Raw genomic sequence first — 17,382 nt, 5'->3', positions numbered from 1 at the left:
TAAAACAAAAGATGGTACAGGGGCTGCAGAGGTAGCTCAGTTGTTAAGAGCACTGGCTACTCTTCCAGAGAACTCAATTCCCAGCACCCACGTGGTAGCTAACAATCATCCACAACTTCCATTCCAGGGGATCTGATGCCCTCTTCTGATCTCCACGGGCATTGCACCACATGGGTGCACTTAAATGCATGCAGTCAACAGTCACACACCTAAAAATAAAAATACTAAAATATTTTTAAAAGATGGCAAAGTTTACACACTGTTGTTTGTTGCTTTTGTTTTCAATGACTCTTATTTTCCTATCAGTATAAAAAGCGTTTGACCCTTGCTGTTAATTGCAGTTTAGATTTGGTTATGTGGTTATAATCTAATTAACTTCAATAGCTTTTGATTGCTGGTCAGCTGAGTTATTTTCAATGCTTTGCTACTACAGCCAATGTTAAATTCATGGTCTTAACCATCAGAAATTCTGCTTGCATGTAAAACTATTGCTAAGGTAAATCCTTCGAGGTGGAATTGGTCAGGCAAAGGGCCATACATGAAGCATTCTGGGAAAACTTGCTTTTTTTCTGTTCCCTTTCTTTTTCTTTCTTTTTTCTCCCTCCCTTCTTTCCCTCTCTCCTTCCTTCCCTCCCTCCCTCTCTTCCTCTCTTCCTTTCTTTCTTTTTGAGTGTCTCACTTTGTAGCCAGGGATGACCTGAAATCCTGCATACCCCAGACTGGCCTTGAACTCAAAGTTACCCTCTGTCACATGCAGCCCCCAGTTGCTGGGATTACAGACGTGAGCCACCACACCTGGCTCTCCGGCACAGATTTCTAAAGTGCCCTCCAGAATCTTACAGGACTACCAGCTTAGGTGAACGTGTCCTCATCCACACCGTTCTACTAAGCTATTTCAAATTTTCTGAAAATGGATTGGGAAATACCTAGAGTAATTCTTTTTTCTGTGTATTTCATGCTTTTTAGAAGCCATTTGTTTTTCTTTCTTTATGCATTGTCTGTGTGGTGTATACATGTATGCACACGAGTGTGCTCTGTGCTCACTTAAACATATGCATGCGGAGGTCGGGGTTCACTACTGGATGTCGTCCTCAATCATTCTCCGCTTTGTATTTGAGGTGGCATCTCTCATTGAACTTTGAGCTCAATATTTTGACTAGACTGACTGGCCAGCGCCCCCTGGATCTGCCTGTCTGTGTCTCCTACTGTGGGGCTACAAGCAAACCCATAAGCCACCATGCCTGGATCTTTTAGGTTTATGTGGCACATGCCATGGTGCTCCTGTGGAGGTAAAAGAACAACTTCCAGGAGTCAGTTGTCTGTTTCCACTATGTGGGTCCCAGGGATTGACCTCAGGTCATCAGGATTGGTGACAGGTAACTGTATCTGCTGAGCCACCTTGCCTAGCCCATACCCAGAGGTTTTCATAGATGCTGGGTGGTCCGAACTCAGCTCCTGATGCTTGCATTGAGTACTTTACCCACTGAGATATCTCCCCAGTCTCATTTTAAAAAAAAAAAGTTTTTTGGTTGGTTGATTTGATTTGGTTTGGGATTTGTTGTTGTTGTTGTTGTTTTTCTTCTTGGTCTTTTTGGACAGGGTCTCCCTGTAACCCCAGCTGGCCTGGAATTCACTATGGCTAGCCTCAATCTCATAGAGATCTGCCTGCGTCTGCCTCCCAGGTCCTGGGACTAAAGGCATGCCCCAACATGCCTGGTTTTTGTTTTTCTTTTTCCCCTTTTGTTTTTAACTAAAGCACTTTAACAAGGGCTCAGCTAGCTGTGCAAGGTGTGCTGAAACACATACAATACATACTTTATGCATGTTGCTTATATGGCATTGTGGTTAACATACTTGTGTGGCACTTGCTAGAGGCCAGCTGTTGTGCTGACACAAGTTTCTTATGTGAGTTCTTTCCTCACAACAAACCCATTTTCCAGATATTGAAACTCAGACCCAAGGCCACAGACAAATATGTTTGGGAGAAGTCTCAAACCTATGTCAGTTCCTGGCCTGACCATCTCTGCACTGATTCAAGGTGAAGAAAGCAGGCAGAGAAAGAGCTGTCTTCCCAGGAAGATTCGGGATGAGCCAGCCAGGCCTCAGTGAGCAGAGGAGGAAGCAGAGGCCAGCAGAGCCAAAGCCCCTGATCTGATATCTGAAATTATTTTCAGATAATTGGAAAGCTTCATTGATTTTGTGAATATGGGAAAACAAATTCCAGGATTGGAGAGATGGCTCAGTGATTAAGAGCACTGGCTGCTTTTGCAGAGAACCCAGGTTCAGTTCCCAGCACCCACATGGTATCTAACAACCGTCAGTAACTCCAGTTCCAGGGGATCCAACACCCTCTTCCGATCTCCACGGGCATTGTACGACACAGGTGCACTTACACACATGCAGACAGTACACTCATACACAGATGAAAGACGCAGAATGAAGAAGCCAGAACTAGCTCCACACAGATGGTCAGTAGATCTCTGACGAAGGAACAAAGACAGCATGAACCAACACAGATACCCTTCTCAGAAAGTGAGCCTGAAATTATTAGAGTGGTGCAAGACAAAACAATCTATCCGCAATCCTGTACCCTGTTCAAAAATTAATCATGAGCAGGTCACAGAACTACATAAAATGCCAAACCATGAGGCAAAAAGAGCTTCTTCAGGACAAAAATGTCTCTAGATGACCTAGAGTTTGACAACTATTTATTAGACACACAGACACAGAGATACACAGATGTACAGACACACACAGACACACACAGACATACACAGATACACAGACACACCCACAGACAGACACACACAGAAACAGACACATACATGCACACAGATGCACATACAAGCATACATAAACACAGGCATACGGACACAGACAGACACACACACATACTTGAAGAGTCAAATCTGGTTTGTGTGACCTCACAAATCTCTTACCCTGTGTATTTCTTTTAGCACCCCACAATTACATTATTTAAACTCTTTAAGATTTCATAAAACAAGAGTCCTACATGACTAAATATATAGCTTAATGCAAATATGTGTCAAGATTTTGTTTGATTTTACTTACTGAATTTCATTTTTTTGTGTGGTGCTAGAGCTTGAACTCAAGGCCTTGTCCAAGTTGGGCAGGCATTATACCACTGAATTATATGCCCAGTCCTTGAAATTTTATTTATTTATTTATTTTTATTTTATATGTAGGAGTGTTTTGCCTGCCTGTAAGTGCACTCATGTCATGCAATACCCACAGGGGCCAGAAGAGGATAATCCTCTGGATCTGGAGTTACAGATGGTTTTTGGCCTCAGTTTGGGTGCCAGGAACCAAGTCTGGGTCCTCTGCATGAGCGGTCAGTGCTCTTAACCACTGAGCTATTTCTCCAGCCCCCCCTGCCCCCTATTTTTTTATTTTGAGAAAGAATACCTCTATTCTCTCTGACCTTGGAGCTGTGAGCCTGCTGACTCAGACTCCTGAGTAACTGATTCCAGGCTACACCTTCAGACCTGGCTTGTATCAAGTAGTTAAAACACAGACTAGCTGGGGTATATGTATCTGAAAAGTGTTCACAGTTGGGGCTACAGAGATAGCTCAGTGGTTAAGAGCACATAGTGCTCTTGCAGAGGATCTGAGGTCTGTTCCTAGCTCCCACTCTGGGTGGTTCACAATCACCTGTAACTACACCTCCAGGGGTTCCAACATCATCTTCTGGCCTCCATGGGAACACACACACACACACACACATACACACACACACACACACACACACACACACACACACACACACCTTATAAAATCTGTTTAGAAAGTGGCTATTTGTTTCCTGTTCTTAGGATTTAAGCATGAGGAAACACCTTCCTTCTCTCTCATACAGTTTTCTCACATGACTGGCTCTGTCACTGGGTCTTCAAACCGGAGCTCATATTTGAAGGTTCTTCCCTAACACCCTTCCCCCATGAATCCAGGGTCCAAGGGCAGGGATTTACAGGGATCTGCGGGTCACAGAACTTCAAGCTTTGGAGCCCTGGCAGGGTCACCAGCTGCAATGCCCTCTGGGTAGTGGGTCACCTCACCCACAGATTCCCTTCTACACATATTCCTTTCATAGGAGATATCTGAGATATCTTAAAAAAAAAAAAAAAAAAAAAAAAAACCTCGAGGTGGGAAGGTGGGGGGTTGGAGTGGTAGCTCAGCTCTTGGCTGCCTGGCTAACATTCACCCTCAGCTCCCGTGCTAGGAAATCCGACGCCCTCTTCTGGCCTTCATGGGTATTGCACACATGTGGTGCTCTTCCATACATGCAGACCAAACAGCCATACACATAAAATAGAAATAACCAAATAAAGCACAGTTTTAAAAAGCAGAGTCATGAATTACCAAGTGTGTACACATTAAATTTTGGATAGTCATTATCAAACTGACCTGCACAAAGACTGTTCATCTAGACCTGATGAATAATACCAAAATATTTGAAATATATTTTGTTCAATTAATTTTAAGTATAGGTACATTTCATGCTCTATTGGGGAATTACTAAAAACAATTCTCTAGAATTCAAATTTAAGTGGAAATCCTGTATTTCTCCTGGGAACCCAACTACCGGGAAGTTATTTAAAGCCCTCTGTACCTTCGACATTTAAAAAATTATTTATTTTTGTTTTGTGTGTATGAGTGTTTTGCCTGCATGTATAGGAATACCACATGCGTGCAATGCCCGCGGAGGTCAGAAGAGGGTGTTGGATCCCCTGGAACTGGAGTTACAATGGTTTTTGGCTGCCATGTGGATGATGTGGGTGCTGGGAACCAAACTTGGGTCCTCTGGGAAAGCAGCCAGTACTCTTAACCATCTCTCCAAGCCAGCCTTCAGCTTTCTAAATCATAAAAATCTTGAGGAGCTGGATAGATTGCTCAGTGGTTAAGAGCACTTACTGCTTTTACAGAGGACCCAGGTTCCGTTCCTAGCACCCACATGGCAGCTAACAAGTGTTCATAACTCCAGTTCCAGGAGATCTGACACTCTCTTCTGGCCTCTGCAGGCATTGCACAACACCGGTGCCCTTATATACATGCAGGCAAAACACTCATATGCATAAAATAAATTTTAAAATATTTTTTAAAATATTTATTAGATCCCCTGGAACTGGAGTTACAGACAGTTGTTAGCTGCCATGTGGGTGCTGGGAACCAAACCCAGGTCCCCTGGAAGAACAGCCTGTGCTCTTAACTGCTGAGTCATCTCTGCAGCCCATGTGATGGTTGGTCTTAGTTGTTAACTTGGCACAGCCTAGAATGATCTGGGAAGAGTCTCAATGAGGAATGATCTACAAATTATTTATTTAAATTATTTATTATTTATTTATTTATTTATTTATTTATTTATTTATTTATTGTGCATGAGTGTTTTGTTTGCTTGTATTTAAAGGCACCTGTGTAATGTAATGCCCACAGATGCCAGAAAGGGATCCCATGAACCTGAAGTTACAGATGGTTGTTAACTGTCATATGGGTGCTGGGAACTGAATCTGGGTCCTCTGGAAAAACAACCAGTGCTCTTAACAGCTGAACCATCTCTCCATCCCCAGTCAATAAGGAATTATCTAGACCAAGTTGGCCTACGGGTATGTCTGTTGGGGACTGTCTTGACTGCCTTAACTGACGCCGGAACACCCAGTCTGAAACTGGGGAGCCCCATTCCCTGGTGTGGGGCCCTGGACTGTGTAAGAATAGAGAAACAATGATCCTCACTTCAGAACAAGAGCACTGGAGACTCAGAATAGCCGAAGTGAAGCAGTTAATGTTACAACTTTGCAAAGTCAGCTCTTCCCAGAAAGGCAGGCATGCTGACTGAGCACAGAGAACAGTTTTTAGCCCTGACCCCATGGCCCTTTCTCCCTTTCCTCATTAACTGAGTAATCCAGAGGGTAAGATCTCAGGTTCCGTTTAGGGCTCCTCTTTCCTTCTGTTCTCTTCTCATCAAAAACCACACATAGACTCTATATTTTGCTTCCTTTTTATGTTAAAGCTGATTAGGCACAAGACCTTGCATTTAAACCTCTATCTTGGGTGTGATGGTAGCTTAGCATACTTTGGTTGGAGGAATAGAAGCATCTAGGAGGCATCTCTAGAGTCTTCTGTTTATTTGTAGCAGGACCTTGTTGAAAATGAACTGTTGTGTTTTACTTCTAACAACTCAGCTGGCATGCATTCATTTCTCTCTACTTCTGAGTGAGGATGTGATGTGACCAGCTTTTTAAAGCCCTTGCCTTGACATCTTTGCTCTGGTAACCTGGAACTATGGCCTAAAATAAAGCTTTCCTTTCCCAAACTGCTTTTTTTCAATTGAGCTTTTAAAATTTTATACATTTCCCGCTCAAGTACAGACCCCTTTCCCCATCCATCCCTCCCTCTATTCCCCCACCGAACATGCGCTCTGCCATACATGCTGAGTGCCATTCGTTCAGGTGTTTTTGCCCAAGTGTCCTTCAGTATAAATGCATCCATTGGAATCTAGTCAGCCCATCCAGTGGTTGTATGTAAGTCATACTCTCCCCCCCCCCCCAGCAGCGACCAATCTCAAATAGTTTTCAGTCTAGTGCTGGCCAGCCACCTATTTCTCACTTCCCCTTTGGGCCTTTGTTTAATTGAGCTGACATGGGTCCCGAGCTCAACAACACCGCTGCCACAGGCTCACATGGGCAAGCCTCCAGTGGCCTGGAAGCCTCCACCTCCCTATGTTCGTGAACCAGTCCTGGCTCTTACAGTCTTTCTACCTCCTCTTCAGCAAAGGTTCCTGAGCCGTAGGTGAGTGAGGTTCCATATAGGAGTCCCATCCTACACTCTACAGTCTCTTATTCTCCAAAACTTGGCCAGTTGTGGCCTTCTGTGTGCATTGCACTGTGATGTACATGGAAGCCTCACTGGTAAGAGTGGAGAGTCCTAATGTTGGGAGCTATTAGTATAAGCACAGCCACTATGTACACTGAGCTGTGGCAGACTTGCTTGTTACTTTATGATCTTTTGCCTTGACTCAAGAGTTTGTGTGTTTTGCACACAAGTACCGAATTGTTCTGCCAAGTCAGGAGGAGGAATGTGTTGATAATTTAGGGAAGATGGTTAAATGGTGGAATTCACAAGTATTTGACCATTCCTTGACCCTCAGATAGAGGTGGGAAAAGACAGCTGTTGAAGCTAATTGAGCTAAGTAAACTGTGATTATCTGATGTTCTGCTGTGTAAGAAGGCTGAGCTAAAATAAACCGGGGCTGCAGTCTCTACTGACAGTCCTCCCAAGTATCTTTTCTCTGTCTCTTGTTTTTCTTTCATCCTCACTCCCCCTTTCAGGTGCTGTTCGTCTCTGCCAGCTCGTACCGGCATCCTAAGCTGCTTTTTGTCAGAGTATTTTATCATAGCAAGTGTGGTGGTTTGAATGAAAATGTCCTTCATAGGCTCCAATCATTTGGGCATTTTGTCCCCAGTTGGTGGCGCTGTTTTGGGAGGTTTTAGGAGGTGTGGACTTGCTGGAGGAAGCACATCACTAGGGGCTGGCCTTGCCAGATTTCCAGCCACTCTCTGCTTCCTGTGCCTTCTTGAAGATGTGAACGCCCCTCTTTCTGCTCAGGTAACCTCCTGCCACCATGACTCCCCATCATGATGAACTCTGATTCCTCTGGAACCGTAAGCTCAAATAAACTCTTCCTTTCATAAGCTCCCATGGTCATGGTGTTTTATTACAGCAACAGAAAAGTAACTAACACAGAAACAGAAATGAAATTAAGTCAAACATGTGTGAAAGTGTCATAATGAAACCCATCAGGTATAATTCATATATGCTAAGAAAAGCTAAGAATGGGAGCAATAAATAAACAGATTTGAAGAAATGCCGATATGCAAGGCAGCTGATTCAGACAATGCCTGAGATGTATGAGTGAGCATGAGACCCCATCTCTGGGTGTCCACTCATCCTTGAGCAGTAACCACAGGCGCTGGGGCAGCCACAGAGGTGGTGGGGCCTTGGTGATTATGTCTTCATTTTACTGTTAATTAGTGGTAAGTACCTTAAGTCTTCTCTAAAGCAATTTTTATTACATTTTATTTAGTTTTGTTGTTGTTATCGACAGGGTCTCCCTGTAGCCCCATCTGGCTTGGAACTCACTATGTAGACCAAGCTGGCCTCCATCTCCTAGAGATCTACCTGCCTCTGCCTCCCAAGTACTGGAATTAAAGGTGTGCCCTGCCACCCCAAGCTACTTGTTTAGCTTTTTGTGTGCATGTGTACATGTGATGAGGAGGTTGTGCAGGCATACCATACATGCGGAGATGTACCATACAGTTTATCAGAGTCAGTTCTCTCCTTCCTACTACAATGTGGGTCCCAAGGATTGAATTCAGGTCATCAGGCTTGGTGGCAAGCACCTTGAGCCATCTCACTGGTCCCCATATGGCCGCTTCTACCCCAACTCCAAGTTCCTATATCACTGACCCTGTAAACTAGCATCTCCACATGGGACTCAGAGATGCGGCTTCATCCAAGAACCCCTTCCCCACAAGTGCAGCCTCTGGGCCCTGACTGGTTCTCCAGAGAAGGCAACAGAGGTCAATGGAAGACTGCAGGCCTAGGAACTTCATGCTTCTGAGAACCATAGATATAAAGGCTCTGGAGCTGAGAGTGTCTGGGGATATGGACCTGGTCCACACAATGATTGCCAGGCACAGGGTGACAGTCATCCATAGGTGTGTATGCACCTGCACACACTCACAATGGCATTCTTCAAAAACTAAAAGACTTGTCTATGACCTTACAGGCCCATTTGGAAAAACTTAGAGTTAGTTACATAGCCCTATTCCATACACATGTGAAGAAACACATCACATGCTCTCTGTATTCATTCCTTTCCTATTGCTGTGAAAGAACACTCTGACCAGAACAGCTTAAGGGAGAAGGAGTTCTTTTGGCTTACTCTGAAGGTAGAGTTTATCATGGGGAGGAATACATGACATCAGTCAGGGACAGCATAGCAGCAAGACCAGGAAGGTGGCTGATCACACTGCATCCACACTCAGGAAGCAGAAGGAGAATAGCAATTGGATGCAGGCTATAAAGTCTCAAAGCACCCCCCCACACACACACACACTTCCACCAGTGAGACTCCACCTCCTGAAGGTTCCATAACCCCAAACAGCGCCACCAGCTGGGCACCAAGTGTTCAAACATGAGCCTGTGGGAAACAGTTCACATTTAAACCACAACACTCATCAATACACAAGTGGAGTGCACAGTTGCAGGGAATCGCCATAGTCTTACAGCCCTGAACCTCCAGGACACCCTCCCAATAGGCAGACCCTCCCTATTTCCCCAAGGCCCATCTCAACCTTTTGAGAGGACCCATCTCCAAGGTTACCTTTACCAGGTAATGTTCCTAGTGTTCATCCAGAGCTGGGTACCCTTGTGCACTCACTGCTGGTACATTATGCCATTTTCTGAGTGTCCTTCCATCCACGGACCTTCTCAATTCTTTACAGACCCTCAAACATCCCATGTCTCCACACTTGTTCTCAGGGCTCCCTTACACAATCATCTTCCTTCATCCAACCAGACATGTTGATAACTTTCGGTCCAGCATCCTAGTAGCCGCTCACACCTTTCCTCCATTGCTCACACCTTTACTCCATTGCTCACACCTTTCCTCCATTATGCTAACAAACCTTGACCATGTACTTTTCCTCTGCATCCACCTCTGTCCTAGGCCACAGTTCAAGGTTCCCCCACCACTCATGCAGCTACCCCAGGATCTTCTGGTCACTGCTGTTCTTGCTCCTCAAATGGTGGGAGACACCCACAGATGGAGTCTCATGGCCACTCCCAACTGTGCTGAGACCCACTTACCTGTGTTCCTGGGCCTCTGAGTCTTACACAGGGCTTCATGTCATATTCCCCACCATGGTGCCTGGAGTCTATAAGAGACCTATAAGATCATTTTGGGGCTGACCCTATGTATGATGGTTGCTTTTGATGACTTCATACAAGTAGAGTAATAGGGAGCTGTGAGCTACCCAACATGGGTGCTGGGAACCATACTTAGGTCTTTTGCTCTTAACTGCTAAGCCATCTCTCTAACTCTGAGAGATTTTATGAACTGAGTTCATTGAGGTGGGAAGACACCCTTCCTCCCTCCCTGAATGTGTGTGGCACTATTTCACAAGCTGTGCCTTGAATGAACAGAAAGAGGCAGCTGAGCACTGGCACGAAAGCACGAATTCACTGCGCTCTAGTCTTGATGGTGGATGTGATGGGACCAGCTTCTTCAAGCCCCTGCTGCCTTGACTGCCCCACAGTGATGGAATATAAATTGAAACTGTGAGTCAAAGACATTCACCCTCAAGTTACTTTTGTCAGGGTATTTTATCACAGTAATAGGAAAAGAAACAAATATACTAGGCCTCCTGGCTAACCTGGGGGAGCCCTAGTCACCCCCTCCTCAGTGCCAACCCTAGCTTCTTCAGCTCCTTCTAATCTTTCCTGTTGAACTGTCCGCATGACCCAACTCCTCCACCACCCAGAGGCTCCCCCTAGAACTGTGTTGGCTGCACGGTGGCCTGTGGGCCCTGTTGGCTAACATTTAGGCTTTCTGGAGCTTTGGCCCAGCCTAGCTGGTCTCTGCCAGGCCCTGCTGGTTTCTTCCAATAGTTCCTCCACTATATGCCCCCATTAGTGCCCAAGCCCTGAGCATAGGACAAGGCTTCTTAGCTGAAACCACACACCATGAACTGTCCTCCTGCCCAAGACCCTTGCCAAGGGCAGGTGGCTTGTTATGTGTCTCTGTAGGGCTGTAGCCGGACAAGCCAAGCAAACATCCATATGCCTCAATGGAAAAGGGCCTTACAAGCCCAGAGAACAGCTCCTCACACTCCCATCCACACACTTGATTGACTGAAGCATGCTAGCCTGCAGGAACCTTGCTCCAGGCACCAGGTGAGGGGCCTGGCTTCTCCTTTCGGGCTCACCTATGATGACTGGGAAAGTCACTCAGGAGCCCCACCCACATGGCCTTCTGTACCAAGTTGGTGTAGCTCTCAACCTTGGTCAGAGAAGGTTCATTTTGCAACGGGGGGTGGGGGTGGCTAATGCAGAGACTCATTAACTATTCAAAGAATGTAAGAGGTGAAGGATGGAGAGGAGTGCTGGGATGCGTTGTCTTCCAGTCACGACAAGGTTGTTGCATACATTCCAGCAGCTGTGGTGACCTGCACAAGATCAAACCAGTTTAAAATTTCAGCTTGGGGTGGGGGGCTAGAGAGATGGCTCAATAGTTAAGAGCACTGGTTGTTCTTGAAGAAGGCCCAGGATCAAATCCCACCACCCACATGGCGGCTAACAACCATCCGTAATTCCAGTTCCAGGAGATCTGACACCCTCTTCTGACCCCCATGGACACTGCACAAGACAGGTGCACTTACATACATGCAGGCAATACACTCGTCCACATAAAATAAAAATAAATAAAAATTATAAAATTCCTCTTGGATAGGGGTGGGGGGTCCCAAGTCCCAATCCCTAGTTGAGGAGCTATTGATGACTTCTGGAGGAGGGAAATTCACTTTTCTTTGGAGATGTAGCCATTGGTAAGTTCCCATGGATGATCCCATACCCATGCACACATGGGGAGCACTAATAGGACTCAGTGAGTTATAGAAAAAAGAACATGAAGTTGGAAGGGAGATAGATGTGTTTGGGGGGTTCCTGGGTAAGTTTGAGGGATGTAAAAGGGGGTAGATATGATCAAAATACATTGCATTCATGTATGCAATTCCCAAAGAATAAATTAAAAACGTTATTAAAGGGGCTGGAGCGATGGCTCATCAGTTAAGAGCACTGGCTGACTCTGCAGAGGACCTAGGTTCAGTTCCCAGCACCCACGTGATGGCTAACAAACATCTCTCAATCTACTTTCAGGGGATCCAACACCATCTTCTGGCCTCCATGGGCAGAATGCACTCACATACATGCAGGTAAAACACTCAAACACATTTTTAAAAAAGTGAATAAACAGCACTCAAATACATAAAAAGTGAATAAATAAAATATTATTTTAAAAAGATTACCTTGTGGTCAGAGGAAACAAACATCAAAAATAAGATGACTATCTTTATTTTTCTTATATATATATTAAAATACATGTATATCACATTGCACTTTTAGATATTTGAAGTATACAAATTTTTGTTGGAATAAGTAAGGCCATAATGAACCATCATATATATCTTTTTATTTTTGAGACAGGGTCTCCCTGTAGCCCCAGCTGGCCTGGAACTCATATGTAGACCAGGCTGGCCTCAATCTCACAGAGATCCACCTGTCTCTGCCTACCAAGTGCAGGGATTGAAGGTGTGTGCCACCACACCTGGGTCATATACATCTTTTCACTACAAACCCTTTCTAAAGATACATTACAAATCAAAGAATATAATTTTTAATACACATATCTATTTATTTAATACATTTATTTGTGTGTGTGTGTGTGTGTGTGTGTGTGTGTGTGTGTGTGTGTACAAACTTGTGCCAGGGCTCGAGTGGGGAGATTGGAGAAAAACTTTTGGAGTTTGCTGTCTTCCACCATGTGGAACCTAGGAATTGAAAACAGATCATCAGGCTTGGTGGCAAGGGCCTTTATCCACTGAGCAATCTCACTGGCCCAAGAATATAGTATTTTTTATCATGGAAAAAAACATGCTTGAAATAGAGTGTGTGAGAGACAGAGGCAGTTATGTGTTTGCAATGTCTTTACTGTTATCAGGTGGTAAAATCAGATGGATTCCCCAGGTCCAACTTCTTGTGTCACTGTCCACATCATTGTAATTTTGTAACTAGGTCACAGGGATGGGTTTTGTCTCTCTAGCACCTCCCATATTCAAAAAAATACCAAAGTGCTGTGTACTCCTCACAAATACTCAGGGGTAAAAAAGGACAAAGCCACCCTCAAACTTCTTCCAAATTTCAGCTTTGCTGGGATCTTCAGGACTTGCCTAGGAGAGGGAGACTCTCCTCTAAGTTTGAGCAGCCTCACATCTGGCAGCCACTTTTCCCCATCATAGGGAATGCTGTGCTCTGCTGAAAGGACAGCACAGAGCTCCAAAGAGATGAGCTCTGACGTCTTGTCAAGTTCTTGGTTCCAGTTGAGGTCCACAAGTGTGACGCAGACCCTTCATGCAAGCAGGTCTCCCAAGCACACTTGTCCATGACGTCCTTGCTTTGGTTTCATTTGGCAGCATGAGTTGGGTTCTTGTTGTTTGTAACCAAAAGGATCATGGTGAATATAGTCCCTTTTGACTCTCATGCTAGAGGAAGCCACACCATGTGCCCAGTCCTACATACCATTCAAATGTTTCACAGTCAAAAACAACCACTACCAAATAACCTGCCATGTGTAGTCACCACCCACAAAACAAAACAAAACAAAACAGAATAAAACACATCAGAGTTCTACTCCTATGATCATTCCAAGAAGTAGGCAGCCATGTTGCCAGTGATGGGGCCAGCCAAAATCCTTGAAGATTCTAATCTATGGTTTCCCCGCTATCACCTTAAGATATCTGCACCCTCCAGCTCTCTTAGAGATATGAAAGGGTGGAAAGAAAAGGTTCTGAAGAAGATGAGAAAAATCCAGAAAGCATAGATTTATCGCTACACCCTGACTCTCAGCTCCATCAGCCACAGTACGTGGAGCAGGTGGAGTCACAGGCTTGATATAGTGGGGGTAGACCCCCTCTCTCTGTCTTCTGATAAGGCCTCTAACAAGCCTTGCTGGGGATCTGGAAATGGAGGCAGTGGGAAATTACAATCTTATCATCACCTGCTACCTTGCTACCTGCCAGAACTTTTCAAATTGCAGGTGACAATCATCTGTGATATATAGAAAATTGATTCACCATGTTTTAATTGACATTTTTAAGTGACAGCAGGTTAGCACCTACATTTAATACTGGTAGATGATATTCATAGTTTGTCTTTTTATTTTTGCTGTTTTTATTTTTTGTGTTTTTACCTTTTCCATTTCCATGTGTGTTGTGCATTTATGTATTCATGCATGTTTGTGTGTGTGGATTCATGTATGTAGGTATAGGCATGTGCATGTGTGTTGCACATGTATGTATTCAGGCATGTTTGTATGCGTGTGGATTCATGTATGTAGGTATAGATGTGTGCATGGGTGTGTGTGTGTGTGCGCATATACGTGCACATGGAGGCCTGAGGTTGACGTCAGGAATCATCCTCAGTCTCTCTTCCACGTTATTCAATAAGGCAGGGTCTGTCAGTTGAACCCAGAGCACACTAATGTGGCCAGTCTCCTGAGCCACCTTGCTCTGGATATCCCTGTCTCTATCTTCTGAGATTGTAATCACCTGTGGGGCACCACAAACCCACAGTAGTTAAGTGTGTTTCTGGGGCTCTAAATTCAACCTTCATATTTGGACAGTAAATATTTTGACCATTGAGCCATCTCTCCAGTCCCAAACTTGACTTGTAATGTGCACAAAACACACTCATATGAACATACATGGGTGATATGTATTGGATTGCAATGCCATATATTCTCTCCACAAAGAGACATGGCATGAGACTTCCTTTGCTTTTCTAAACCCCTTCCTTCCTAATTCATTCCTGTTGATCAGCCTTTCAGAGGTGGCTGACCAGTGCTTTAAATCAAGGGTCACAAAGCTTTATAAGATCCTAGGTCTCTGTGGTGGTTCGAATGAGAATGTCCCCCATAGGCTCCAAGTATTTGGACATTTTTGTCCCCAGTTGGTGGTGCTGTTTTGGGAGGTCTTAAAGGTGTGGCTATGCCAGAGGAAGCATGTCACTAGGAGCAGGCTTAGAGAGGTTTTAAGCCTTGCCAGATCTCCAGTTGCTCCCTCACTTCCTGTGCCTGTGTGATGATGTAGAGCCTAGCTTCCGCTCCTCCTCCAGCCACCTCTGCTGCCATGCCTCCCTGCCATAAGGACTCTTGCCCCTTTAGAACCATAAGCTCAAATAAACTCTTTCTTCTATAAATTGCTTTGATCAGTGTTTCTATCACAACTAATACAGTCTCTTGCTCCAAAAAATGTGATCATGCCTTTGTACGCCTCAAAAAAAAACACATACAATTCATAAGTGAGGCAGAGTAGTATGCACCAAAATCCTGCTTCTAGCCATAACCTCTGTGCCAGTTCCTGTTTTCTGCCCTCAGGAGCTGTATGCACAGAAATGCATATATATATATATATATATATATGCACTTAGATATATAAAAAGACATGTCTTATGAAAATATATAATAAAAGTTATCACTTTGAAAGTGCAATATGAAAATAGCAATGCAGTCTTGGCTTTATGTGCAAAATTAGAAATCATTTGTTCTTTAAAAAGCAGCTCAGCCGCATAGTGGCTCACACCTGTCGTTCCAGCCCTTAGGCTGAGTCAGGAAGATTGTCAGAGGTTTGAGGCTAGTCTGGGCTACAGAGTGAGACTGTGCCTCAGAGAAGGGAGTATGAGGAGGGATAATTAACACTAAAGGCCTTTAGAAAAAGCTATATGGAAACCTACCACTATAGAAGCATCTTAAAATATATACATATACATTACAAAAGGAGTTATCTGATAACAGGGGCATTGCCCCTACTAGATACCATAGGCTAGCAAAGTAAAAGCCCAATGCCTGTGATGGACTCCCTCTTTTGAAGCTATTGACCATGGGTCCTAGTGATCCTCAAACAATACTGGCCATTGTCCCTGTTCTTGGTTACCCACCAGAACTTGATGGTAAGACCTATTGCTGAAGACATTATATATATATATGGGCTGTAGGAAAAAAAAAGAAGAAGTCAATCTGGTACTGACTTTAAAGCCTCATCTCTACTGGCTAGTGTTCATAGTGCTGAAAGGTGCTATGCATGCTACCAGAAGGGAAAATTAATTATTAACCTTACCCAGCTGTGAATACGACTGCTTCAGCAACAACTAACCTGGCAAGATATGACCTCTGGTTCAATAGCGGCACAAAAATTATGGGAGTAACCAGCCACTTTCTACTTGGATTTAAGGTCTGCTTCATAAGATGGAGCCCATACCTGACACTGATATCAGGCCTAGCAACATGCAATTAGCCCACAGGCTACGGGGGAGAGCCTAATGCTATTATTTTGCTAAGCAGATATAGTATTAAAGTGACTCTTAATAACTTATTGTTATACTTTTATATTAATGCATCTCTCAGCTCTCACCAGAGAAGCTTCCTTATGCAGCAGAGGGTGATTAACACAGAGACCCACAACTGACTAAAGTGCAGAGAATAAGAGACTGCTGCGGGATTATCCATGAATTGGAAGCTTACAGCAAGCTTCTGTTTCCAAAGGCTCGGGGATCACGATGAACGAGATGACAGATGATTGTAGGAGCCAGAGGTGGTGGATGATGGCTGGAAAGTTACTCATATGAAGTCAGAGCAATGGTGACAGCATGCATAAGGACCATGTGAGCTCAAGCTGGACAAAAGTCCCAGCATAGATATGAGAAAGTAAGAAACGCCAGCTCTACCTGAGGAGCCATTGGAAGCCAATGGCTCTGGGAGTGGAGTCAGTCTTGTTTAAGGGCGAGACTCTTGACAGGATAACCAGTACATGAATCCACATGGAAGGACTTTTGAGGGCACAAATTTGACTCTATGGGCCTTAATATACATATAATACATATGTAATATACATATAATATAGTACATGAAATAGGGCAGGAGGTACTAAGGGGGTGCAGCTAGGAGAGGGGATCCAAATATGATCAAGATATACTGTATGAAATTCACAACAATTCAGTAAAAAAGGTAAAAAGAAAAAAATGCCAATGGTACTATGAAGCCAAAGAAGAAAAAGGTAAAGAAATTGGATACATAATAGTTGTATCTTCATATGACTGGTGAGAAATTGCTACGCCGGTTTGTGTAGAAAGCTTAGCACCATATTTAATCTGTATAAATCTAAAAGGGGAAAAAGTAAAGAAACTGGATAACAACATAACAGTTCTTACTTCATATGATTGGTGAGAAACTGCTATGCTCGCTTGTATAGAGTGTTTAGCACCATATTTAATCGGTATAAAGTGATCAACAAATGCTCAGATTTGTCAGTAATGTTATTAGGAACCTACTGTTCATGCTGCCCTGCATAATGGAGGTAGGAGTCTAATTCATTCTAGCTCATCAGCCATTTAGAGTGGCTGACCAATGCTTTACATCAAGGGGCACAGAGCAAATATTTTCAGTTTTATGAGATCCTGGGTCTCTGTTCCAATAATGTGATGATGCGTTCATATGCCCCAAAGCAACTACAGACAATTCATAAATGATTCAGAGCAGCA

This window comes from Nannospalax galili, unplaced genomic scaffold (assembly GCF_000622305.1).
Source record: "Nannospalax galili isolate Female #2095 unplaced genomic scaffold, S.galili_v1.0 scaffold1368, whole genome shotgun sequence".
NCBI classification, from domain to species: Eukaryota; Metazoa; Chordata; class Mammalia; order Rodentia; family Spalacidae; genus Nannospalax; species Nannospalax galili.
The sequence above is the reverse complement of the archived record's forward strand: the minus strand, read 5'-3'. Positions refer to the sequence as shown.